Source organism: Rattus norvegicus, chromosome X (assembly GCF_021556685.1).
Source record: "Rattus norvegicus strain SHRSP/BbbUtx chromosome X, alternate assembly SHRSP_T2T, whole genome shotgun sequence".
In the NCBI taxonomy this organism is placed as follows: domain Eukaryota; kingdom Metazoa; phylum Chordata; class Mammalia; order Rodentia; family Muridae; genus Rattus; species Rattus norvegicus.
In genome coordinates, this window is record NC_141554.1 from 17,142,076 (window position 1) to 17,167,157 (window position 25,082).

The window sequence follows — 25,082 nt, forward strand, 5'->3', positions numbered from 1 at the left end:
AGCTAAGAAAAGGATGGCTTTGCTGGGTGTGACCAGGGTAAACTGGGCGTGGAGGACACGCGGACTCCTAAGTGACCGGGCCCAGAACTGAGAAGTCACGGTGTTTGCGCCCTGCATATGGGGAACTTGGAGAGTTATGAACACTGAGGTGAATGTCCTCAGGAGAGGCAGCCAGGTGTGCAGAGTTGGGGTCTGCTGGGTGACCGCCTCCTGCTCCGAGGCCCCCTCCCCACCTCCAGCGGCGAGTCAGGCTCACACGGGCCTGCGGCGCGCTGCGATGATGGATCGCGCCTGGCGGGGGTGATTTGGTGTTGATCGCACATTATCACTGGCAGGTTGGACTGGTTGCTGATGGACGACTTCTAGCGGCAGCAGCAGCAGCGTCTTCAGACACCGTGCGGTGATTCGCTCGTTTTACAAGGGTCTTTCCCCTACCACCCTCCTCACCACCTACGCATGTCTGGAGAGTCTAGGAGAGAGAGCGGTGGTCTCCCTGTCCCCCAAGGCCACCCACCTCGGTCCGGGACCGGGTGTGGGCTGCAGGCCCAGAGAGGAGGGGAACTGAGAGGTCTATCCTACTTCCTCCCATTTCTCTTTGCCTTACAGCCTGCCCACCTTCCGCTTCCCCATCGGAACACGAAGGGCCTAGGTCACTTGGCCGGTGATTTCCTCCGTGCCCAGCCCAGTCCGCGGGGGCGCAGGCTCCCTCTCCCTGACGCCCACGACCCTCTCAGGGCTCCTAGCAGCGGAGGCGCTGGGGTGAAGCCCCTCCTTGCTTCGTTTTCTAAAGTGACTGCAGATACAAAAGCGGTTTCGTAATGCCTTCCGTCTGCGAGAGCGGGAGGACCTTGGCTGACCTTTCGGAAACTGATTGCAACTGCCTGTTAACAGCCCGTACTGACCGCACTGAGCGGAGCGGAGGACAATCATTTAAGTGACAGACGGCGAGGTGGCCCCGGCTCACTCGAGCGGCCTGGTTAAGCCCGCCCCTCCCCCAAGCTACTCCCCCAGCTTCGGGTGCACTGCGGGCCGTGGCCAGCTCTCCGGCGAGCGGGGAGGGCGCACCGTGCGCGCGTGTGAGTGTGAGTGCGTGTCTGCGATTATGGGCCGAAGGGTTAACCCTTTGCGGAGCGGCCGGGGCCCTTTGAAGCCGAGCGCTGAGGGCTTAATCTGCCATTTGCAAAAGGGGAATAAAGGGGCTGCCTTGTCCGACTATCCCTAACGGGTAAACTGTACCCTCTCAGCGTAACCCGGCACTGTCCCTGCTGCTGCCGAGGAAAGATCTCGACCCTTGGATCTTCTGCCATGGCGCTATGTAACCTCCCTGCGCTTTCCTCCTTTCCTCACAGAAACAAGGGACAGCGCAGGGACAGCGCAAAGCGTCCAAAAGCTTCGAGGTTCGCGATGCAGTGGACGTGGGTGTTCCTGGTGTTTTCTGTTTTGGAAACTGGAAAAAGGGGAGGTGGGCTCGCAGCGGGAAGGGCAGGTGGGGGAGGGGAGGGTGGTGACAGGGCACCTCGCGCTTCTCTCTCTCTCTCTCTCTCTCTCTCTCTCTCTCTCTCTCTCTCTCTCTCTCTCTCTCTCTCTCTCTCTCTCTCTCTCTCTCTCTGGAGAGATCGCCAGCTGCTCTCCAACAGGCAGCGCCCTGAAATCTATTTAAAGAGAGGGAAAGGGGAGGAGAACAAAGGGGGAGGAGGGGGGCGGCGAGAGAGCAGGGAGGATCCGCCGCTCCGCGGGCACATCAAGCGCTCACATCTGTACACTCCGCGATCGATGGGGAGAATGGATAATATTTGTCAGCTGCAGACCTTTCTCTTCCCGGTTCCCAGGAAGGGGAGGGGGCGAGGGAGGGGGAGGGGCAGGCAGACCAGGCGAGAGAGGCCGCGTCAAGGACAGCGCGCCTCCCGCAGCAGTCCCACGGAAACCTAGTGCCCAGAAAGCCGGCGAATTTTTTTCTCTTATTATCATTATTAATTATTTTTTATTATTCCACAGCAGCCAGCGAGCGTTCAGCCGCGCCCCTCCCCCGCTCGCCTGCCGCCTCCCTTTGTTGATTTTCAGCTGCGAGCGTGGCGGGCCCGAGCCACCGCCGCCGCTGAGCACGATTGCTCTTGCGCCCTGGGTCGCAGCTGTGGCCCAGGAAGTCAGGGCTCCGCCCCCGCCCCCGCCCCCAGCGGCGCGGCAGCTCCTGTCCACCAAGCGCGCGCACACACACACACACACACACACACACACACACACACACACTCTCACACACTCTCTCTCTCTCTCTCTCACACACACACACACACACACACACACACACACACACTCACACTTATCCGTGGCCAGTCGCTAGCTGCCTCAACCTGGAGCCAGCCGTGGGCCGCACACCGGCCTTCACCACCCCCTTCCTCGGCCGCGGCACTCTGATGCCGCCACCCTCACACATGGTCTTCATTTAGCACACTAGCGGCTTGCTTCCTCTCTGCTCTTCTCCTCGGGGCTTTTCGGAGCGAGGAGGGAGGTTTAGAGGAAGTTAAAAACCTTGCGAGCCCACGGGGAAGGGGGAAAACCCTCGTTCGCAGTCTGAGCTTCCGAGAGGCAGAGGGGAGCGTCCCACGGGGGATGGGACAGAGCCTAGGTGCCCTCCCTTTCCTTGAATGCTGGGAAGGCTAAGTGAGAGGTGGCAGTCAGGAGAAAGGTGGCAAATTTACCTCCATTCGTCTTTTTGCCTGTATCCCTTATATCGCTAAGCTAGTGGTACCCTCAGCTAGGTGGAGATAGGGATGGGGTTGGGTGGAGTGGGAGTTGAGGGGCCAGGCAGTCAACGAATGAGACCTAAGATATCTCAGACTGACCCAACCGTAATGGCTAGCTCACTGAACCTTTCCCTTTCACCCCAGGTTGAAAACCCAAAATGAATGACCCACCGATTGGCCTGGATCCACTGTGTTGCGGAAGATGGGGGTGGGGCGCTGTGCAGAGAGAGAGATTCGGGGTTTATTTGTACACCCTCATCCTCCTGCGATACCAAGCCAGCCAGAGGTGGCGTCCCTGACTGCTCTGCGGTCCTGGGCAGGGCAGGAAGCTGGCGCGGCCGCCGGCTGGGCAGGCACCACTTGGCCTAGCCGGCTGTTCGCTGGAACTCGCGAAGCACCAGCACGCCGAGTTGAGTTCCCGAGACTCCGGCCTGGTCACCCTGAGCGGTTTTCCTCCCACACTGTCTGTTGGCCTCTCTCGGAAGTCTCCCGATCTCCTCCCTCCATCTGCTTTTCCCTTCCTTGACCGATCTGGGAACTTCGAAATGCATTCAACCGCCCTTTCTGAGATTCGAAAAGTTTTGTGTTTCCCTGGGGGTTAGCAGCCTAATGCTTCCCGGGTTTCCCGGAACAAAGCAAGTATTCAGCGGGTAGGGGGGCAGGCTGAGTATCCCCTCCTAGCAGCACCTGGCGCCTGTGCAGGTTCAGAGCACTCTTTTTTGAATGCAGGTGTCCTGGTGTGAGGGTGGGGGGCTTTCTGTCCTCAGTTCCTGCCACAGAAATCTCTCGGGAAGCCCGAGAGGACACTTGTGTTTGGGTTAGGTTCTCACCCTGAGCTAGGAGGGCTCACACGCGGATGTTTACAGTGTGTCTGCAGCTGGAGATCACTTGCCCACACTTGACAGCGCCGGGCACCCTCGGGCTGCCAGGCCCTCGGGCACTTCGCCCGAGGCTTTCCGCAGCGCTGGGGCCAGTGTGGGCAAGGAAAGACGAGTGGTCGCTTCGAATTTTGAGTTTTTGCAGTCCATAGACACCCCACCACCACCACCACCACCACCACCACCACCACCACAACCATAACAACAGTCTGGATCCGGTAGTCTATCAAAGGAGTTTAGGGGAGGAGTGAAGCGATCACAGGGGGATTCAAAGCAGTCCTTGGGTTCCCCTCAGACAGCCTACCCCCACCCCACCCTATCCCCCAGTTCGGGGTGCACCCTGGACTCCACTGACGACTCAGAGGTGCCTCTCCCTCTGGACAGCGCTCCGCAGCTCCACCTGTCTTTGCTACCCTACGCGATAGACATCTCACCCCAAGCAAAGAGGGAGGGCTACGCTAACTGTGACTACGAGCGCCCCGGCCTTCTCGGCGGTACAGCTCGGCCTTAGATCCCGCTCCAGCTCTTCCCTTCTCCCCGGCCTGTGGCCCGCTCCAGGCGCCTCTAGCGCGGCCTGAAACTTGATCCCGTGTCGGAAGGACAGTATGTAAACACCAGGCGCGCTCCGAGAACCCGCGGGAGGGGCCGAGCGAGGGCGGCCGGGGCGAGCAGCTCCGAGGCCCCGCGCCCCCTCCTGCCTGCTCGCCCGGGGCGTGATCGGCAGGGCCGCTGCCTAGCTCTCTGCCTTCCCTGTTGGCTCAGCTAATTGGAGCCGCCGCCACTGTGGCGGCCTCTTGTTGAATTTTCTAGATCGCAACCGTTCAGTCGTGGCTGCCTGCGGCTCCCTTCCCCCTCCCACAGCTGTTATCAAGGCCAGCAACTTGTTGGTGATGGGGACAGTCCCTCCACTGACCCTGGCGTCAGACTTCGCATTCACTTCAACAGTTCTGGGAGTGGTGGTTTTTGTTTGGTGTGTGTGTGTGTGTGTGTGTGTGTGTGTGTGTGTGTGTGTGTGTGAGAGAGAGAGAGAGAGAGAGAGAGAGAGAGAGAGAGAGAGAGACAGAGAGAGAGACAGAGACAGAGAGAGACAGAGAGAGAGAGACAGAGACAGAGAGACAGAGAAAGAGACTGGGACTCTTGGTGGAAGTGTGAGGATTCCCGCCGGATTCGAGGCTCCTGGTGCTAAACCAGGGAACCTCCTGGCAGACAGCCTTGCACCAGGAAATAGCAGTCCAGAGGTCCTCCAAGAACAACTCCACTAGCTTTGGTTCCTAACAGGAAAACATTACAAAGGAGCAGGCAGTGATGGCAGGAAAATCATTTTCTCTATCTTACTGGGTCTCTTACTCTAGTTAACACCACAATTTGGAACTTGGTATGCAAATCCCTTGAGCCTCCCACACTTTGGGGTCTAGGCCACCCAAATACCACAAAATTGCTTGTACTCTGAGCTGATGTACCAGGCAGCTCTAGGGAAAAAAGAACACTCTGTGGGCTCTGTAGGTGCAGCTCTCCCAAGCTGGGTCCCCTTCAAGCCTGTGGTGCTCCCCCCTCCTCCCAGCCACCTCTGGTCAGCCATCGGTTGTCCCAGCCACACATTTGTACTGGATGGCATCTATCTGTGCAGCCTGTAAACTGTAGGGGCCTATAAGAGGCTCAGAGTTTGGCCTCATGGCACGGTGGGACTAGAAAGTTTGGTAGACTCAGGAAGAAACCGCTGACAACAATACAAGAGCTCAGTTGTTTTTTCTCAAACATGCCCATAGATTGATTGCTAGTGGATTTCACAGGACCAAGGCACAAGGTTGTGAAAAGCCAGGAAGCACATGCATAGACACAGGCAAACTCCCAGGATCTGTGAGTGAACCACCATTAGGGGATCTTCCACAGACCGAGAGAGAGCAGCTGCTTTTCCTGTTTGGGTTCTGGGAAGGGTGTCCCTCCCACCCTGGCTTTGATGGTTCTCTGACAACTGTTAGGGAACAAAGACTGGAGACTATAAGCTCATTGACTGCCATTTCTCCACACCTCTGGTCTTAGCCTCTGACTTTTACCCAGATGATACTATGAGGTTTTTCTGAGGTCTCTTTCTAATCTGGTTATACTAGAGCATGGTTTCCCACTCCTTCCGTCTTGGTTTAAAGTATGATGCAAAGGAATTTCACAGAATTAATCCGATAACTTGATGTGTAGGCTGGTACTTCCGGCAGGCCAAGTTCACTTAGGGTTTTGTTGGTGTCTAAGTTCTCCAGACCCTTCCAATCAGCTAAAGTTGTTGTCTCTTATTGTCAATTTTCTTCTATTTCTATAGTTGGTGGGGTGGGGGGTGTCGGAGTTCTGAAAAATGTTTACTCTCTCTCACCTCCACCTAATCACTCTGGGAATGCCTCATTCCCTTTTTAGGGTAAAGCATATTTCTGTTTTGATAAGAAAGAGAATAATTGGTGTTCCTCTTCAGGCCTGAAAAGATAATTATACATCCCAGGAGCTTGCTGTCTCCTGTCTGTTTAACAGATGATCTTGCTTTCTTGGCCCCTTCCTTCTGTCACACCCCTCAACCCCCTTGCCACCACCAAGCCTGAAGGTTCTGCCAGCTCCGAAGACCCCACGAGTTAGGCATTCGTGTTTGTTTTTTTATCATACCAAGAATATCCCAAGCTAGCCATTGGAATTCCTGCTTCATCAGCCTAAAAGCTTATGCCGAGAGCTCCCCATGGGGCCTGCAGTGATGGATGTCTTGAGGCCTAGGAACCCGAGCTATCATGATGGGAAAAGTTCAGCGCCTGCATGCAAGACCTGAACCACAGGAAAAGTACAAACAGCAACCAAACAACTCCGTGCACCTGGCTGGCTGACTGCATGGAAACAGCTCGCCATCCCTCCTCCATCCCTCCCGCAGCCAGTAAAGGCCATAGGCATACATACCTTTTGGTTAGCTTTGCTTTATTTAGCTCAACTTAGGAATGGTACCCTTAAGCATATCAGGAAGCTGCGATGTAGCTTTGACTCCTCGCTTCCCTTGGCACCTGGGTTAGCTTGGCTGAACTTGCTGTCCTGCTTTTTTAGAGGAGTTGCTTGTAGCTTGAATCGGGATCATACTGTGACACCTCCCCAGGGGTCCCTAGCTATTGATTTTTAATACCCGTATTCAATATTGTGTATTAAATATTGAATCCATGCATGAGAGGATGCGATGCAAATCACCAGCCGAGCCTGTGACTTTAATAGTTGTTTTATTGCCCGGAAACCACAGTTGGATGCAAGGCATCCTGCAGCCAAGGCTGGGGGTGGTGGGAGTGGTGCAGGGACGGCAGACAGAGGGGAGGGCTGAGCAAAGCGGGGCCTCCAAAGGCTGACTTGAGACCTCTGGAATAGCTCCGGGCTGAAGGAATAGGGAGGCACTTTACAGTGTTTGCCTAGGAATGGGGGCCCACTCTGGATTTTAATGGAAAGAGCTGTGACTCCTGGGTGAGACACAGACAGAGGAAGAGGTGTGGAGCCACGTCCTTCCTTCCGGGACTTCCCTAACTGGATGTCTGTTCCTAGCCAGTAACCACCCTTCCCCTCTCCACACTCACCCCAGGACCTGCACACCAGACTACTGAACAGGAAACCCTAGGCCTACTCCACTAGCTGAGCTCCGTAGCCTTAGTTTCTATCCTGTCCACTCACCTCTCTTAACCTCTGGGGCAGTTTTCCTCCTCTGCCGCTGTGGACAAGGGCGTCTGCACTGTCTCCCTTCTAGCTGAATGGAACTGCTGTTGCAAAGGAGATAATAATATTCCGGGGAAAGCCTTTTGTCTGCAGCCGTCCCCAGGTAGGCAGGCTGCGGGATTAGTGCTGGCTTTCCCTTTCTGATTCCACCCCCCATTCCTGTTTCCCCCCTCCTGGGTGTCTTTTTTCGAAGACAGAAGCCCATTCCCTTTTAAAGGCCTTGTCCTCTACTCCTCAGGGGCCTCCACTTGGCCACCCAGAGGTGACACCCATTTTCTCCACTCGGCTAGACAGTCAGGTTTTTAGGGGACCACCAGCAAGAAGACAGAAAGGGCCAGAGGAGGTATGTGGATATCCCAGAGTGTGGGTACAGGGGGCATGCATGTGCAAAGCCAATCAATGGCAGCGGGGGAAGCCCTTGGTTTCATTTGAGGGAAGAGAGACTATTTTGCAGCCGTGACCAGTGCAGCAGAGCTGGCCGTAGGTAGCCGGAGGGGAGCAGAACCTGGGAGGTACTGATTGGCCCAGCGTGCCAATCTGCTTGTGGCCAGACAGCCTAGGTACCTACTCCGGGTCTATTCTCAAATTGCATTACATACAGTGCTAGTGGTTGAGGGAAACCCAGCTTGGTTCCTAATTGCTGGAAAGCCAGAGTGGGTAGTATGCTCTAATGGTACCACCATAGGGGAGCCCAAATGGAAACTCAGTGAACCATGGCACTCCTGAGACCACGCTCCACCTATAAGCCTGTTATCTTTGTCCTAAGCTCGGAGAAAGGTGGATGCCAGAGGGGCCTGGATCCATGAAGACTTCCCCGGGGACTCCGTCTTCTGCTGGGAAGTTCCACACACCTGATTTGCCCCCGACCGACAGAGACCAACTCTGGCAGCAGGGCCCGCCTAGAGTCGGGGTGTGCGTTCGTCACTAGGCACATGAATGGAGATATGCCAGGCAGGGCCTGGCTGCGCACGCCTCCGCGCCGGGGATCAGGCGGCTGCTGCAGCCTGTGTTTCCGGGTCTGCGGCTGAGCCTTCCTGGCGTTCTCCTCTGGCTTTGTCTCGCTGCCAGCTTCTCGCTTGTCCTCACCAGTCTCCTGGGTCCATGGGTCGCGCTCTGCCTCCCAGTGTGCGCCTTTGCGCACGTGTAGCTGCCTTCCCGAAACCTAGCCTTTTCCCGCGGGTTACTGGACACTGGCTTAGGGTCGCTGTGTGTGTCCACTTCTAGAAGGTCCCCAGTCTTTAGAAAAATTGTTCTCAGGACTATGAGACAGGAGCCTCAGAGGGTTTGGGTTTGCTTCGCTCCGATCCAGGCCGAAACTGGCGAGGGGCTTTTATTAGACCTCCTACTGCAGAGTCGAGGGGGGCACACTTCTGCGGCTGACCTCGCTGTTTGTGGCCCTCTCCCTACACTCTGGAGACTGTTAGTCGCCCTGAAGAATTTGGGTACGCTGTCCTGCTGGCGGGACTTGTAGGCTGGGGTCCGAGTACCCAGAGTGCACGCGCACGTGCCAAAGGCAGGGACCCGCGGTGGATCAGCGAGCTGGGAGTGACTGGGCTGAAAGCCAGCGAACACCTGGAAACACCCTAGGCCTCAGGGCAGGTGACACCCTTCGGAACCCCGACTCCCTCCTCCCCCCTTCACCCCCCTCCCCGGCCCGCATGCGGTCGGCCTCTGCGGCGGAAACACGGTCCAACTCCTTGAAAGTAAACTTGCCGCGAGCTGCCAGGGCCAAGAGAGAGGGAGCGAGCCGGCGGGGGTGTCTGCGTCGGGGAGGCCGGGAAGGCTAGTGTCAAGTTTCAGCCCCTAATGACAATCGATGGCGAGGTGCCAAGGCCCTGGGAAACGGCTGGAGGGGAGCGGGGGGGGGGAAGGATTGGGGGGTGCGGAGGCGGGTTGAGTGAAAGGGACCAAGCCACAGGGCCCAACTTGCGAACCTCCGAGACGCGAGGCGCCCACAAGGGCTGAGGGAGGCGGCGGGGGCGGGGGCGGGGGCGGCGGGCTGGGAGGGGCGCTCGAGGAGCCGCGGGAGTGGAGCGGAGCGCAAGCATCTTCCGCAATCCATTCATGCACTGAAGCGCGTGCAGAGCTGCTGCTCGCTGCCATTGTTACTCGCGGGCGGTGTGGGAGCAGAGCCTCCACTCTGGCGAGAGATAAATGGCCTCTGACAGCCCCTCCTCGCCAAGAGAGCTCCTCGGATTTCACCGCGCGGCGGCTCTCAGGTCTGTGCTTTGCTCGCTTCCCGGTGAGAACCTTTAAATCAGCTCCCCTGCCCTCCCTTCTCCCGGACTCTGTCCCCCGCCCTCTCCGGCCCGGCCAGGGCCCCCAGGGGCGCTGCGCACAGGCACGGGTCGCCTCCCCAGCCGGGGGTTACGAAGTGGGGGCGCCGAGAGGACCTGGGGGCCGCGGGTGGGGAGAAGCAGCTAGCGCCCCCCACCCGGGCTCCGTTCCTCCGCCCGAACGCCCCGCCTCCGCGCCCACAAGATGGATCAGGCTACCGTGCGGAGAGCGGGCTGTAAATATTTTAAAAGTCTCTCGCGCGCCGGCGGTAATGGCTTTCGCAGTTGGAATGTGTGCTAGGGAAAGAGGAAGGGTGACGTTTGTGCTGTGTTGCGGGTTGGGGGAATTGTTTCTATACCCTCTCCCTAGGTTCCGGGTGGGCTGTGCGGCCAGGATCTGGGTTTCCCGCCCCGCCGCGTCCAGTGATAGCATCAAGAACACCAGTCGTTAGGGAACTTGAGTATATAGCAGGGCGACAAAAGGCCCAGTCGAGGTGACTCCAGAGCCACTTTCTTCTTCGAGGGAGGTCTCTCAAGGTCTTGGGTCCGAGACTGACCCGAAACCGCTGTTCAAGGTCCACTTCTCATGGGTAATCCGGGGAGGGCGGGAAACGCACAAATAAGAGACCCTTGAGTTTGCGTGGCCACTAAAAGCTGGGGCTTGGGATTCTGCAGCGGGGACAGGTCCCGTTTGTGTATTTGGTCCCCTTCTCAACTCCCCTGTAAAGCCCCTATTCGCTCAAAGGGCGCCATCCGCTTCGCATTTAAATCTGAACGTAGCTTTGTGGCTAGTTGGGTTCGAAACCTGGGTAGGGGAGCGGGAAAAGGTCGGGGCGCAGAGAGGTTAATGCCCAGGCTTGGTTGCAGTCACGTGTGGGCACTCTTTTGCTTCCTTGGTTAGTGTAGGCTTGGAATCTATAAGGCTGAGCCCAGCCGGATAGGAGAGGGTGGGGGAGGGGATCCAGTCTTCTCTGTCGGGAGAGACTTAATGGGCCTACCACAGGGCGTGTGTGAGGTGAGCTGGTCGCCTTTGCCAGCAGCAGCTTCCTGGCAGGGCAGGGGCGCTGAGGTGCTTGGAGCTGGGGCAGGCCAGGTACACCAGGTTCACATGCAGGGTTCCGGGAGCGTGGGCCTAGGCTAGAACTGTTCATCTGTATCCTTTACCTGGTCCTCTGGACCTGCCAAAGCGTGGGTGCGGGAGGCCTTTCGGGGCGCTCCAGGGCTGCCCAGTGCGTGGAGCTCTCGGCTCTGGCAGCTCCTCTTCCAAGGGCTTGTGTTGCGCCCTTCTCGCTTGTTTGTCTCGTGTGAGCCTCGTAAACCGCCCTGATTTATTACCCAGACTAAATGCTTAATTTGTGAATATGAAACAGATTAAAAAGGGCGGGGGTAGGGGGCTTGAGGTCGGCATATTTTAGCAATCAGACCAAAGCAGCCCGGCAGATGTTTCAAATTTGTCGACATTTTCAGGCTCATGTGGAAAGCCAGTCAGAATGGTCAAGAGATCCTTTTTCCTTCCTTCAACCTGAGAACTTGGCAGTGATCAACAGGAGGTGCTTAGTAGCCACACACACAAAAAGACGCCAGCAGTCAAGGAGTTAACAGAGGCCGAGCTCTTCACCTCCAGGACGGGGTGGAGGGGATAGGGACCTAGGGTCACAAAGGCAAGCTGGTCACAAAGCCTGGAGGAGGCCTAGCTAAAAAGGCCCAAGTATTAGAAGGTAACTCTAAAGAGCAAAGTCGAGGGTCCATTAAAAGTTAATTCAGTAAATAAACTTCAGTGGCGATAAAAACAACCGAGAAAGATGGCAACTCCAACTTAAAGTAGCCACCAGATAATAGAAATAGGTAGCTTTGATGTGGCCTAACCATGTGCTTTCCCCTAGGCAGGTCCCCACAGTGAGCGGCCCTAGACGGGCCTTTGGAGCACCCTCTGTCTTTGAAAAGACCCCATGTGTACAGGCAGTGCTTTTTGGCGTTTGTCATTTGGGAGCAACTTCACACATCAAAGGCGACCACAGTGTTCTTTTCAGCTCCCTGCTTCCACTCGCCCAGTGAAGCAGATACAATTTCTCTAAATTGGCCTTCTCCTCTGGGTTTTGATTGATCATCACCATATGAGATTATTGAAAGTCTAATGTCTTATTTCACTTTCTCCAAGGGGTGAGGAGGGGAACCGTTTATTGGAAGTCGGGCCACGTCAAGACTCCTGTGTTGTGCAATAGTAATTTCCATTAGCCTGGATTTATCAAGCTCCTGAAACTCCCATGCATTTCCTGTGGGTGCCTCATTTCATCTCCCTTCCCCCTCCAGGTCTGTGTTTCTATGGCTGTTCACAGGTAGAGTCCACACTAGAGCCTTCCTATTGGGAAGGAGAAAATGGATGTTGACTAACCATAAAGGAACAAAAGATGTATTTTTAAGCATATTTATTCCACTGCTCCAAATCCCTTCTTTGGCCTTTGTTTTCCACTCTAAACTTTTTTTTTGTCCCCTTTTTGCCTGGATGCGATCTTTCATTTATTTAAAGTTGATTATGGCGCCTCTGTCTTGTCCTGTGCCAGACAAAAGCTTAGGGAAAGTCAAAGAACGCGTTAATTATATGTTTCTTGTAAACTGACTTTTCATTTCCCCCTAACACATTTAGCTGGCTTGGTGTTTAGTTTAACACTCAATTGCTGCAAATATGCTGTTTAAAAATGCTATCTTTATTAAAACAAATAAATGAATTCAAAGACCTTTCTAATTTCAACTCGCGTGGGCTAGAAACAGAAGAAGAAAATGGTAGGAAAGAGCATGGACTAGGGGAAGGTAGCAGGGGAACTAGAGAGAAAAGGCAGCCACCCGAACACACACACATGTACACACAAACACACGCACATGTACACATACACGCATGTACACACACACAAGCAAGCATGTGCACACACACAAGCAAGTGTGTACACCCCTGTACACACACACACACACACACACACACACACACACACAGAGGCTGCATTTCTTATGCCATCTCTCCCTGCAGCCATGTTAAACTGGTCCATACAATTGTCCCTGGCTTTGCCCTGCAGCTTGCCAACCTGCCAGGGTTTTCCATCACTTGGTGCCTAAGGCGATCATTAGCTCAGAATGGACAGCCCTCTACCCCGCTGGCCGCTGGCCGCCAGTCACTTATCAGCCAGGGGAGGCTGGCTACAGGCTCCTCTATCAAGTCTGGGTCCCATTTGTTCAACCTGAGAGGGGTCCTTGGTATTTGCCCCTGGGTGAGTTGGTACCTAATTAAACTCTACCCAGGGCAGTTTGCACTAATATACGCGGGCTGAGGGGAGGCTGGGAGGAAAAAAGCAGTCATTACTTAAGCAGAGAAAGTGACTTTTCTGAGAGCGGGAAGAAAGGGAGCTGGTCTGATCACTTTGTTTACCCTAAGCAGAGCTTCAGACACCACATCAATGGCAACGGGGAAATAAGGGGAAATGGGAACGAAGGGGAAAATCCAGAGACCACAGACCCCTAAACCCGGGCCTTGTCATCCTCTGGAAGCAAGAGGGAGGTTTATTGGAGCTCTAGACAACATTGGCTGCAGGGGGTGCAGGGGGGAGGGGGTCCAAGTGCCCTTTTGTGGCTTTGGAGTCATTGCTCATGTGCTACAACTCAGGAGCTGGGACTGTATAAATGGCCGTGGAGACAGGAACAGATGTGTCAAAGAATCCAGTGACTGAATGTGTATGGTAAAGTTACCCTGACCAGGCACGGAGGAACCTGAGAATGATCAGCTGAATTCTAGGCCTAGTTGGCAGGATCCTTATGATCCAAACTGGGGGTAAAGCCCTAGCTTGCAAACCAACGTGGTGGTCGTGGGTCTAGAAAGACCTTGGGTCTTCTTGAAGCCCTGGTGAATTCAGAGGGTGAAAACATTAGGTCAACGGGACAAAAAGTGAAACCAAATACCCAGCACAGGTAACTCGAGTTAGAGGACTTCTGGTTGGAGAAAGGGGTTCTTTCTAGCTCACTATTTTAACCAGTTAGCATTTATTAAGCACTTGCTTTAGGCCAAGCAATATGCTGGACATCTGGGGCCTCAAGTGCTAGACTCCTAAAAATGACCCAGCAGGGGCGACTCCTTCCTTTTATGTGCAAGATAACAAAGGACATAAAGGACTGTGGGTGAGCCACTGAGGACATGGAGAAGGAAGTCAGCCCCTCCCTGAGCTCCACGGTTACCCCTTCGCCTGTATACAGCTGGATTCCCGGAGGGAGGTGAGGCTACCAGCCTCTTAGGGCCAGGAACCTCTCTACCTCCAACCTAAACTGGGACAAAGCTCCAGGGCCTTCCAGATTGTTCTGTCTGGATGATGGCAGAGGTCACATGAGTCCTTTACTTCCCCTTCCTTGGAAAGCCTACCGGACTTTATTTCCCCTGGGGGCCAGAGAGAGATTTTGATGCAAATCAAGAATGCAGCTTTTCAAGTCACAACCAGCTTGAACTGCTGCCCCAGACCGAGAGAAAAGAGCAACTAGCACTGCCACCCCCCAACTCTCTCTCTCTCTCTCTCTCTCTCTCTCTCTCTCTCTCTCTCCCTCCCTTCCTCCCTCCTTCCCTCCCTCCCTCCACTCCCTCCCCCCTGACTCTTTCTGGAACTCGATAAGGGAATACTGCCTCCCATAACAAAACAAACTTGGGAATCTCCAAGGTTTCGAATTGTGAGGGGAGTCCCCCAGCAGAGAATTAGAACTGCCTTAAATACAATCCCCCTTCCCTGGGCACACTCCCTCTGTGCCCTCAAGATTCCACTTGCCCCTTGGGGTGTTTCAGTGTGATCACAGGTGCCCTCCTTCGAGCCATCTGGCCTGGGCCCAGCCTTTTGCTCTTGGTTTCCCTAAGCACTGGCGAAACACGCTGGAACCTTCAAAGCGAATTCCTAAACACTACCGGGGAACTGTAGGGAAGTGTAAACAAAGGGGCTAGGAGTACTCGGGCAGTTAGCGTACTGAGTCTGTGGGCCAACAGGGCTGGCCCAAGTTCAGTCAGACTCCCTGGCTCTGGGCCAACCAGAGCTGGCAGTGTGCCCTCTCCGGCCCACTACTCAGACCTCATTGCCCCCAAATTTGGGCACCTCCCTCCGCAGCCAGCCTGAGTCTCTGAAACCGTCCTGCCGCTCTGCAGTCCTCTCTGAACAGTACTTTCTCATTCTGGTTTAGGTGGGTAGTTCCAGGTTCCCGTGAAAGCTTTCCAAGAGAGAGTAAGCTGTCAAAGAGCAGGATCCAGGTTCCCTTCCCTTCTCCAGAGTGGCCCGGGGGACTGAGGATGGCCCGAGTTCCCTGCCTGGTAGCTACGGGATTTGAGTTGTTGTGAACACTTGGTAACTTGGATCCAAGGCTGAGTGAAAGTCCGATTGTGCTCTGTGTACGGAAGGTCTGCAAGCACAAGAAGTTCCCTATAAACAGAAAGAGGGGGTGGGGGGATGGGTGTCAGATCACGTGGTTCTTCCTGGGTGGTGAGCAGAGTCATTCTGTCCCTAACCTTTAGCTTTAGTCTCTTCAGTCTCTTTAATACTATGCTGATGGCTCTTGCTAGGGAGTGGGAGGAACACCCCAGGTTTCTAGGAATCTGCTTCCTCTCTCACACAAAAGCTGGGAGAAAGTCTTTGTTTTGGAGGGGACTCTTAACACTGAGCCCGACCTGCCTGGAATTAGATATGTAGCCCAGGGTATTCTTGAATTCCTGCCTAAACCTTCTGGGTCCTGGGATTACAGGTGTATGCTTGCCCCCACGGCCAGTTCAAGTGTCTGTTTTGAAACACGGTCTCGTGCTGCCCAGAGCTCAGGAAGCATGGCTCCCTCAGTCTTAACTCAGCTTGCTGTGTAGCTGAGACTGCAGGCTTACGCCATGTACAACTGGCTAGGACTTTTTTCTCTTTTCCCTCCACCCTTCTGGGGATTGGACTCCGAGTCTCATACATGCTAGGTAAGCTCCTTAGCACGAAGCTGTAGCCTCAGCCATGTTTCTAGTTTTTCTCAAAGACAGAATCTCCATACATTGCCTAGGCTGGCTTTGAATAAAGTCTTCCTGCCTCAGCCTGCTAAGTCGAAGGTGCAAGGCGACACACTCAGTTTATATGTGGGTGCTACAGATCTAACCTCAGAGTCTTGTGCTGCACAACACTGAACCCTTTCTCAGCCCTAAGAATTTTGTGGGAGGGGGTGTGCAGGGTCTGTTTCAAGATAGAATTTCTCTGTGTAGTTCTGGCTATCCTGGAACTCGATCTGTAGACCAGGCTGTCCTCGAACTCACAGAGATCTGCCTGCTCCTGCCTCCTGAGTGCTGGGACTAAAGGTGTGCACCATTACCGTTCGGCCAAGACTGTATTTTGAAGCCATAATTCCATGGTGTGTTTTTTTTTTTATACTTTCATATAAACATCTTCAGCCCAATCTGCTAAATGAAGACTTGGGGGCTGGTGTCCTGTGTTTTCTTCCTCAGGACTCCACCCAGACAACTAGATCATATTGATTGCAAATGTTAGGGGGTAACACCTGTGCATGACTAAAAAAATTTCATTTTGGGTGGGGGAGCCAATATTCGTTTTCAGATCCGGTCTGATGGGTGTTATTGAGGTTGGCTTTGGACTCCTGATCCTTCTGCCTCCGCCCGCTGAATGCTGGGATTGCAGATGTGTGCCAGGATAGCACATGGCAAAGCATTCTAAGGCTATCAAAGGGCGTTGGGAGAGAGATGTGATTCTCCCACTCATCTCTGCGTCTGTAGGATCTGCTCCGAGTTCCCTCCACACACTTGTCAGGATAGGTAAAACGAAAAATCTAACTAAAATTCTGTCCTGAAAAAAGAGAGTGTTGGAAAAATAGAGTTTTACCTTGAAGACGCCCAAACCCAAATTAAAATCAAAAGACCAGTGCAATGAACATCTGTATCAGAAGGCACATTTTCAAAGGCATGATATTTATTTAACATTCCTATTGCAAGAGATTTCGAAGCCCTTCAGAGGTCTGAATTGGTTTAACTTTATCTTAAACTGTTACAGAGTAATACATTCCCCCCATAGATTGTAGCACTTTCTTATTCCCCACCCTTCCAGAGCCCAGTATGGTGGCTCATGCCTGCGACCCCAGCATCCTGCGATCCCAGCATTCTGGAAGCTAAGACAGGAGGATCGCTGCAAGTTCAAGTTGAGACTGGGCTACAGACTGAGACCTTGTCTCAACAACAACAACAACAACAACAACAACAACAACAACAACAACACCCAAAACCATAGGCATAGTGATAAATGCTTATAATCTAGGGCTTGGGAGGTAGAGTCTTGAGGATCAGTAGCTCAAGGTCATAGCTATCTAGTGGGTTCTTGGTCAGCCTGTGCTACACAAGACTCTCTAAAAAAAACAAACCAAAACCCCAAAAAGTCAAAGGAAAAAAGGGGGAGCATGTAGCATGAGATGGCTCAGTAAGGAAAGGCGCTTGCTACCAAGCATGATGAACTGGGCTTGCTCCCCAGAACCCAGGTGCTAGAATGAGAACCAACTCCCGGAAGTCGTCCTTTGACCTCCATACTTACCTCTGTGTACTACAAATGAATCTAAATAGAATTTAAAAGTAAAGAGTAGGTGGAAGTTTGTCTGGGGAAGCTGCATTGCTAGGGTTCAAAAGCTGCCTCAGCCAGTTGCCTCGCTATGGGCCTAAGTAGTGACTCTCAGCTCAGCCATGTAATGCAAAATATCAACATGGCCAGTCTCATAATGTGGAGAAGATTAAATTAGTCGGTGGGCATTCCTGACTGAAAGTACCTGGCACCCAGAAAGTGATCATTGGCAGTTAGGAACACTCAAGCCTCACACACATCTGGTTGGTTTCAACCTTGCTGTGGTGTTTATGAATAAGCTATTTGTCTTTTCGTCTCTGTGTCTCTGAAGCCTTGGGAGTTTGATTGCTACCTGCAAGAGACAGACGGAACCCCAACATGGTACCTGCCTGTGATACTCCGTTTCCAGCATATTTTTGGTTCCTTCAAATCTGTACTGTTGGGACAATAACCATTGGGCCAAAGCCCTCCACCCTCACCATTCTTATTTAAGACATTGGGGACAGGGGTGGTGGTGGAGAGTACTTACCTAGCATCCTTGGCAGTGTATAAAAACTAGGTATAGGGCTAACGAGGTGGCTCCGTTGGTTTGCCTCGGAGCCTGAACACTCGAGTTCTATCCCTGGGACTCAGTGACACTCTAGAGGTGGATATGTGAGACTATTTAAAAAAAAAAGTTTAGCTTGTATGAGGTCCTGGGTTCTATCTATCCCCAGTGCTAGAAGGAAAACAAAATAAACAAGATGGTGGGGTGGGGGAGGTCATGTGACTCCCACCATTCTGTAGTCTGGCCATCTGCTGTCCTCCTGATAAGAGCCTCTTAGAAGACAGAACCTGTTGTTATGTAGAAAGCCAGAAAGTCAGATATGCTCCCTCAGGGATATATATGCCTAGGCTTACAAAGGGGCTGAGGGTTGGTCAGGTGTGGTGGTGCAATCCTTTAATTCCAGCACTCAGGAGGCAGAGATAGGTGACTCTCTGAGAGGCCAGCCTGGTCCACATAGAGAATTCCAGAACAGACAGAGCTACTTAGTGAGATCCTGTGTTGGAAACAAACAAACCAAAAAAGCAGAACTGAGAGAAGAAGCCAGTGACTCCATGAATTTCCCACTGTCCTGTGAGTTAGAGAGTTTTGTTCAGACCACCCCTGCACCTGATAAAACTGTCCAGGATATACTTTCATACGATATGTTGGCTGGCGGAGGCCTTGACAGCCTGAGGAAAGACAAAGGGATTTGTTTAAAAGTATACTTTGCTCTGTGCTAGAAAACACCTCGCGTAATGTTAGGCTTTGAAGGCAATAATGTCTGCTCTTGACATTGTGGTGTTTCTGCCATATAATTTAATTAACGTGGGATGCAGGCACAAAGCCAGAATCAAACGTTCTGACAGCTCTTGGAAGCTACCTAAATCCCTTTGAAGTTCCTCCTGACACCCCAGTAACACAAAACCCCTAAGGTTGAAGAAGGCCCCTGATATGGGGTGCAGAATTTTATCAGCAGTTCCAATATTTGCAGACTTCCTGATAGTTTTTTCCTCTCTGCAAAATGTTTTGTTTTAGCTGAATGAGGTGGCATGTACCTACCCACAGTCCGAACTGTCGAGAGACCGAGGCAGGAGGAGACCTTGAGTCTAGGAATTGAAGACTAATATAGGCAATATATGACATACCCTTAAGTTAGTCAGTTGGTCCAGCCTCTGTCTCTGTCTCTCCCCCTTTATCTACCCCCTGGCCCTGTGTGTGTGTGTGTGTGTGTGTGTGTGTGTGTGTGTGTGTGTGTGTGTGTCTGGGTCTTAGCTGTATTTCCTTTTGAGAAAGGGTCTCACTATTTATTACGATTCAAGTTGGCCTTGAACTTGTTATGTAGCGGAGGCTAGCCTGAAATTCTTTGACATTGTCCTGCCCCAGTCTCCCAAGTGTTGGTATCATAGACATGAGCCACCACTGGGAAAGATCACCACCCTTTAAATTTTCTTCTTCTTCTTCTTCTTCTTCTTCTTCTTCTTCTTCTTCTTCTTCTTCTTCTTCTTCTTCTTCTTCTTCTTCTTCTTCTTCTTCTTCTTCTTCTTCTTCTTCGAGTTCGACTATCACAATGTTCCTAGCTTCACACATAAATTAGATACTTCCTAAGGAGGAAAGGAATTAGATATCTGCACAAATTCTCTAATGCCTGCTACCCTCTTACCCATGCTTTGGGCACTGAACAGTGTCTTGGGTGTCATCAAGTTCCATTTTACTGAAAATGGAGAATAAATACATGCACAAAAAAGAAAATACTGCGAGTTGTGCTAAATTAAAAACTAAGAAGGGTAAGGGAATAAAGAGAGTTAGTGTATTGAAAACAATGTAGTACTCTAAAAAGGGAAGCGTTCTTCTAGAAAGGAGGCAGAGAGTGCATTGTGCGTCTCGGGCAGGCAAAGGAGTGTACTTAGGCGGTGTTATCGGTCAGCTCTTTCTGAAATGAAGCCGTGTAAGAAGCCGCCCAAAGCACAGATCAGCAATTAATTTTGGTGGACGCGTCTGTTGGTCACGTGGGTTTGCTTGCTGAGCAGAGGCCTGATCATAAGTAGGCGCTGGGTCCAAATTAGCTCCATGTGTCTTTCATCCTCCATGGATGAGTGGGCCAGTTAGGGCCATGGCAAAAATTGAAAGAGCGCAGAAGGAGACCGCAATGGCTCGTAAGTCTCCCACTCAGGACTTGCCACTGTTTCTTTTGCTTATGTTCTATTGGCTAAAAGGAATTCTGTGATCTGGTGTCACTGGGCTGGGGAACTAGGCCTCACCTCTAGTGGAATGAGTTGCAGAGTCACCATGTAGCTAGGGAGGGAGTGTGGGGCAGTGAGCTGGGTGGGGAGTAGCCCAATCTGAAACAGATGGCTCAAACCAAAGCTGTGTATCTCTAGCTATGACATTTATATATACAAATACATATATCAAATGATAAAACTGCCTTTGGTGGAATCTTGTGTTTTAGATTAAATTTAAATAAACCCATATGATAATTACACACCAGCACCCCCTGAGGTGGCTTGTGGATCATTGTTACCAACTTCGGGAAACCTGGGACTCCAGGCCACAGGTCTTGCCAATGCTGAGAGAGAAGTGGATCCTGAGGGAGACTTTTCTTATCTCCTGGACTTCTCCTGCAGAGCAGTAGTGGCGAAAAAGACCGGAGGAGACCCCACAGGCAGTCATTGCCCCTGCTGACTTGTGTGCCTGGCTTGGAACGGCAGCTTTGTGTTGCTCTGCTGCCAACAAGGCCTTCAGCTGCTCTCCATGGCTGCCCAGGACCCAGGGCAGGGACGCAAGATTCCAGTTGTTCTTTGCAGCTCCTTGCTCCCTGAACCTACCCTGCCTTTGTGTTGCTGTACTTTAGTTTTTGGGGTTTTGTTTTTTTTTATTAAAGTGATCATGGCTTTATTTGCCTTTCTTCAGTGAATTCCTCCTGGGCTCTGCAGCCAGCCAAAGCTCTGGAAACTGGCCCTTCGCTTTAGGAAAGGTCGTTGTTCAATTGATTCCCGCAGCTAATGGAATCTAATCACCGAAGCCTGGAGTGATTGCAATCGGAGGAATCCACCCGGTGGAAGGGAAGCTAAGTTTTCCTCTTGTAAGCTTAGAGAGGGAGCTGCTGGGGCAGCCATGGGCTCTACCCGGCTCCTGTTTGGATTCAGATTCTGACTTGGGTCTTCGGATTCCTGCCTTCAAAGTCACGTGAAGTGATTGGCCGCCTGGGAGGAAACCTAGCCTAGAAGTGGAAGTGGGATTACTTCCAGACCAGCCAACCTTCAGGCTGCAGCAGGCTGCGCATTCACGGAATGGCAATTTGAGCTCTGAGCTCACTGGCGACCACGGTTTGATTTCCATGGGTTCACCCTGAACTTAGCACCGTTCGAATCTCCCACTCATCTGTGTGCCCCACTCCTGAATTTCTCTCCAAATAAATCTTCGCAGTTCTTTCCCAGAGGTCTCCTGTGCTTTCAGACTGCTGTCGCTGTTAGATGCTGCTGCTGCTGCTGCTGCTGACGATGACGATGACGACAGGCTGGGAGGATATTTATTTTCAGTGAAACGCAGTAGCTGTGCAGAAAAGTGCACACATCATTAGCATACAGCCAGATCAGCACACTCGCCTAACTTGTACGCACATCAGGATTCAGACGAACCGTCCTCAGGCCTCCAACCAGACACCTCAGCCTTCCTTACACACCGGAGGCAGGCATTCTTGTCTTTGAGGCACATTGCCACCCTACCCTGATTCCTAATAGCATCCGTTTGCCTCCCCTGACTTGGTACTTTGTAGAAAGGAAAGGCACAGGAGTGTGCTGTGCGTCTGGCTTCTTTTCCTTTGCATTGCGGCTAGGAGATCTGCACACATTATGTGTGGTGCAATTGGTCCATTCTCCTCATGGTACAGTATCCTGCTGCATGAGCACACATCTTATTTATTTAATGGTTCACTGTCAATGGGCGTTTGGGTAGTTTTGGAGTCGTTACTAATAATGTGGCTGTGAAGGTTTCGTATGCATGCCCTGGAGCATCTACATGTCTGCTATGTGTGTATAACCAGTAGTTGAATGGCCACGGCCATAGGTTCGGTCAGCTTTTGCTGTCGTCGTTTTGTGGTACTGCAGATTGAACTCAGGGCCTTGAATCTAAGTTTTCTCCCACTGAGTTATGCCCTTAGCCGTATAGTCTGCGTCCATAGAGAAAGCTGAAAAGCACCCCAGAGCAGATCTGAGCGTGGCAATGCATCTGTAACCCTACCATTCAGGATTGGGATTTCAAGGTCAGCCAGAGCTACACATCGAATTCTGGGATAGCTTGGAATTCAGCGTAAGACTGTGTCTCAAGGGGGTAGAGCCTTTTTTTTTTTTTTTTCCTTTTAAAATCCTGAGCCATGATGGTTCAGTGGGTAAAGGCACTTGCCACCAAGCCTGGCTACCAACTAGACACACACACACACACACACACACACACACACACACACACCCCAACTTATCAAGTAACTAAATGCTAAAATTTTGTTTTTAAATTTTCTCAAACTGTATATTACCTCAGCACTTGGGAGTCCGAGGCTGGATAGCTCTGAATTTGGTACCAGGTTAGGCTGCATAGTGAGTTCCAGGTCACCCTGGGATATAGTCAGTCTTTTTCAACCCCCACTTCCCAAAAAGCAGTCATCTCAGATATTTTCTGTGAACGTCCTAGGGACATGTTATCTGCAGCTCTGGGAAACAGAAGATTGGTTTGGAAATTTTCAATAAAATAAAAAACTTGGTCCTTGATCTTTAGTGACAATAACTTTTGGAAACTGAGAAAATAAAAATTCAAATCAGACTAGAGAGATGGCTCAGTGGTTAAGAGCATTGACTACTGCTCTTCCAGAGGTCCGGAGTTCAAATCCCAGCAACCACATGGCAGTTCCTAACAGTCTGTCACGCCAGTTCCAGGGGATCCCACAGCCCTCACACAAATGCATATAATTTAAAGTTAAGTGTTTTTTAATGATTCAAATCAACTCAGGCCCCTCATCCAGCACTTGGGGAGTTGAAGCAAGGTTGGGTATTGCTGCAAGTTTTAGGCAAGCCAAGGGTAGAGGGTGAGTTTAGTTAGGCTAGTTTTAGCTAGAGTGAGATCTTGTCTCAAACAAACAAAACACAAAAACCCAGACATGTTATCCTTCCATGGCCTAGCTCTGCCCCACTCTACTGTTCTTGTCCTGAGTTCGTAGCCAGCCACAAGGTAACAGTGTCACTGTGTATTTCTGCCAGCTGCTGTTTTCTTGGTGAGTCCATTCAGAGCTCCCCCTGCAGTGCCAGCTCTGTTTGTCCTCACTGATTTTGTTGAGCCTGGGTTTCACTAAGCACTAAGCACCCTTGACTGGCCTGGGACTCACAGGAATCTGCCTGCCTTTGACTGCCTCTCCAGGAAGGGATTAAAAGTTTGTATCACCCTGCCCAGCTCACCCAAATTTGTAGTCCCAGGTGTCACCTTTCCCAGGGAGTGCTGTCATCCACTGTTCTGTCAGGTCCTCTCTGTTATCTTTGTGCTGATTGTTACAGCCACAAACCTTAGTGCAGCATTGTTCTGAGGAGGCCTGGTATCTAAGCTCCTCTTTAGTTAGTTCTAAGGTTTATTTGTTTTGCTTTGTTTATGTGTTTGTTTTGGGCTTTCTAACAGAGGGTTTTCCTAAGTAGCAGAACAGAGGATGACTGACCCAGGCTGGTTGAAACCCAAATCCTCCTGCCTCAGTCTCTTAAGTGTTGGGCAGTTTTAGAAGGCAGGGAGGGACTATGGAGCCAATGAGGTGTCCTTGTCTGTCTCCTTGTCTGGCATGGTGGCACATAGCAATCTTAGACTTGGGAAGCAGAAAGAGGAGGCTCCTGTGTGTAGGTCAGCCTATACTACTTAGCAAGTAGCTGTGTTCCCTGAGAGCCTGTCTCAAAAACAGAAAACGAAACAGGCTGGAGTGATGGCTCAGAGCACTGACTACCCTTCCAAAGGACCTGTGTTTGATTCCCAGCACCCACGATTGTCTGTAATTCTAGTTCCCAGGGATCAAACACCCTCTTCTGGCCTCCTTGGGCACTATACTCATGTGATATATATATATATTCAGGCAAAATATCCATATGCATGAACTCAAACAAACAAACTAAACAAGCTTAGTTGTGTAAAAAGGTCTTCCCAGGGTCTGACAAGTAAATTTTGTCATTTGTGACTGGTATCAGCTACACATTCTTAGGCCAGCCTGGACAACAGACCGAGAGACTTCATCTCTAAAAGAAAGGGGAACTGGGAATGTTAGCATTTCCTCTAGGCTCCGCCCAGCAGTAGTTACCTAGCAACAGCCAGGTAGGAGCCTGGCTCACATATAAAAGGTCGGTTTCTCTCTTTCTCCCCGCCCCCTCTTCCTCCCTTCCTTTCTCTCCCCATCATCACTCTCTCCGGACCTGATCCTGGCCAGCCCCCTCCCGCGCCTCCCCCCGCCGGGTATCCTTCTCTGTTCCCTTACTTTCTCTGCCTCTACCCCCTTCCCCAGACCCCCTTCTCATGTCTTAAACTTCATTTTATACTAGACACATCTTATGACTGATACCTGGGAGTGGGGGATGTCTCAACATGGGCCTTCTAAGGCACCTCCTTCCACTGCACCACACCACTGCATTTCAAAAACATATCAGGGAGAGAAAAGAAAAGGTTCACATTCAATATGATGAACGTATCTGTGAGTGGCTTTCTGATCTCTTTTGGCTGTCTTATAAATAACCTGGCTGAGAAGGACCCACTAGCTGGTTCACACACCAATGGCCTCAGGGTTGCTTGCGATGCCAGTTTAGAATACAGAGTTCTGGCTCCGTGCCTGAAAATTCTCAGTAGGACTGGGGTGGGGCCTGGGACTCTCTATCTTTAACACTCTGACTATGACACATGGCCAGGTTTGGAAACTAGACGAGTCTGAAAAGAATGCTTTCTTCTTGGACGTGAGGAAATGTCAGGGGCCCCAATTGGGATCCAGAGACCAGGGTTGCCTCTCCAGTCTCCTACCAGCTACCTTATGACTTACATAACCCTCTGGGCCTCACTTTTCTGTGAAGTGGGAATCACACAGCAGATCTATTTGGATTACTAGTGCTGGGCAACAAATTGCCCTAGAACTTCACTTAAGGCTGTTTTGGTTTTCTGTTTGTTTTGAAACAAGGTCTCTTTAGTCCTTGCTGGCTGTCCTGGAGCTCGCTATAAAACCAGGCTATCCTCATAGTCACAGAGGAGATCTACCTGCTTCTCTGCCTGTTGAGTGCTGGGTTTAAAAAGTGTGCTCTACTACTATGTAGACCAGACTGGCCTCTAATGCACAGAAGAGATCCATCTGCCTCTGC

General features: G+C 51.8%; 1 protein-coding gene across 8 annotated transcripts in view; it reads left to right on the forward strand.

Moving 5' to 3' along the window:
- Positions 1 to 25,082, forward strand: part of Bcor (BCL6 co-repressor) — a 120,002-nt gene that overhangs the window by 21,718 nt on the left and 73,202 nt on the right. For 4 of the 8 annotated variants that reach the window (NM_001434117.1, NM_001434118.1, XM_087600023.1 and 1 more), the window contains 1 exon segment: positions 9,394 to 9,552. The gene's annotated coding sequence lies outside the window, so the exon portion shown is untranslated. 8 annotated transcript variants of the gene reach the window in all.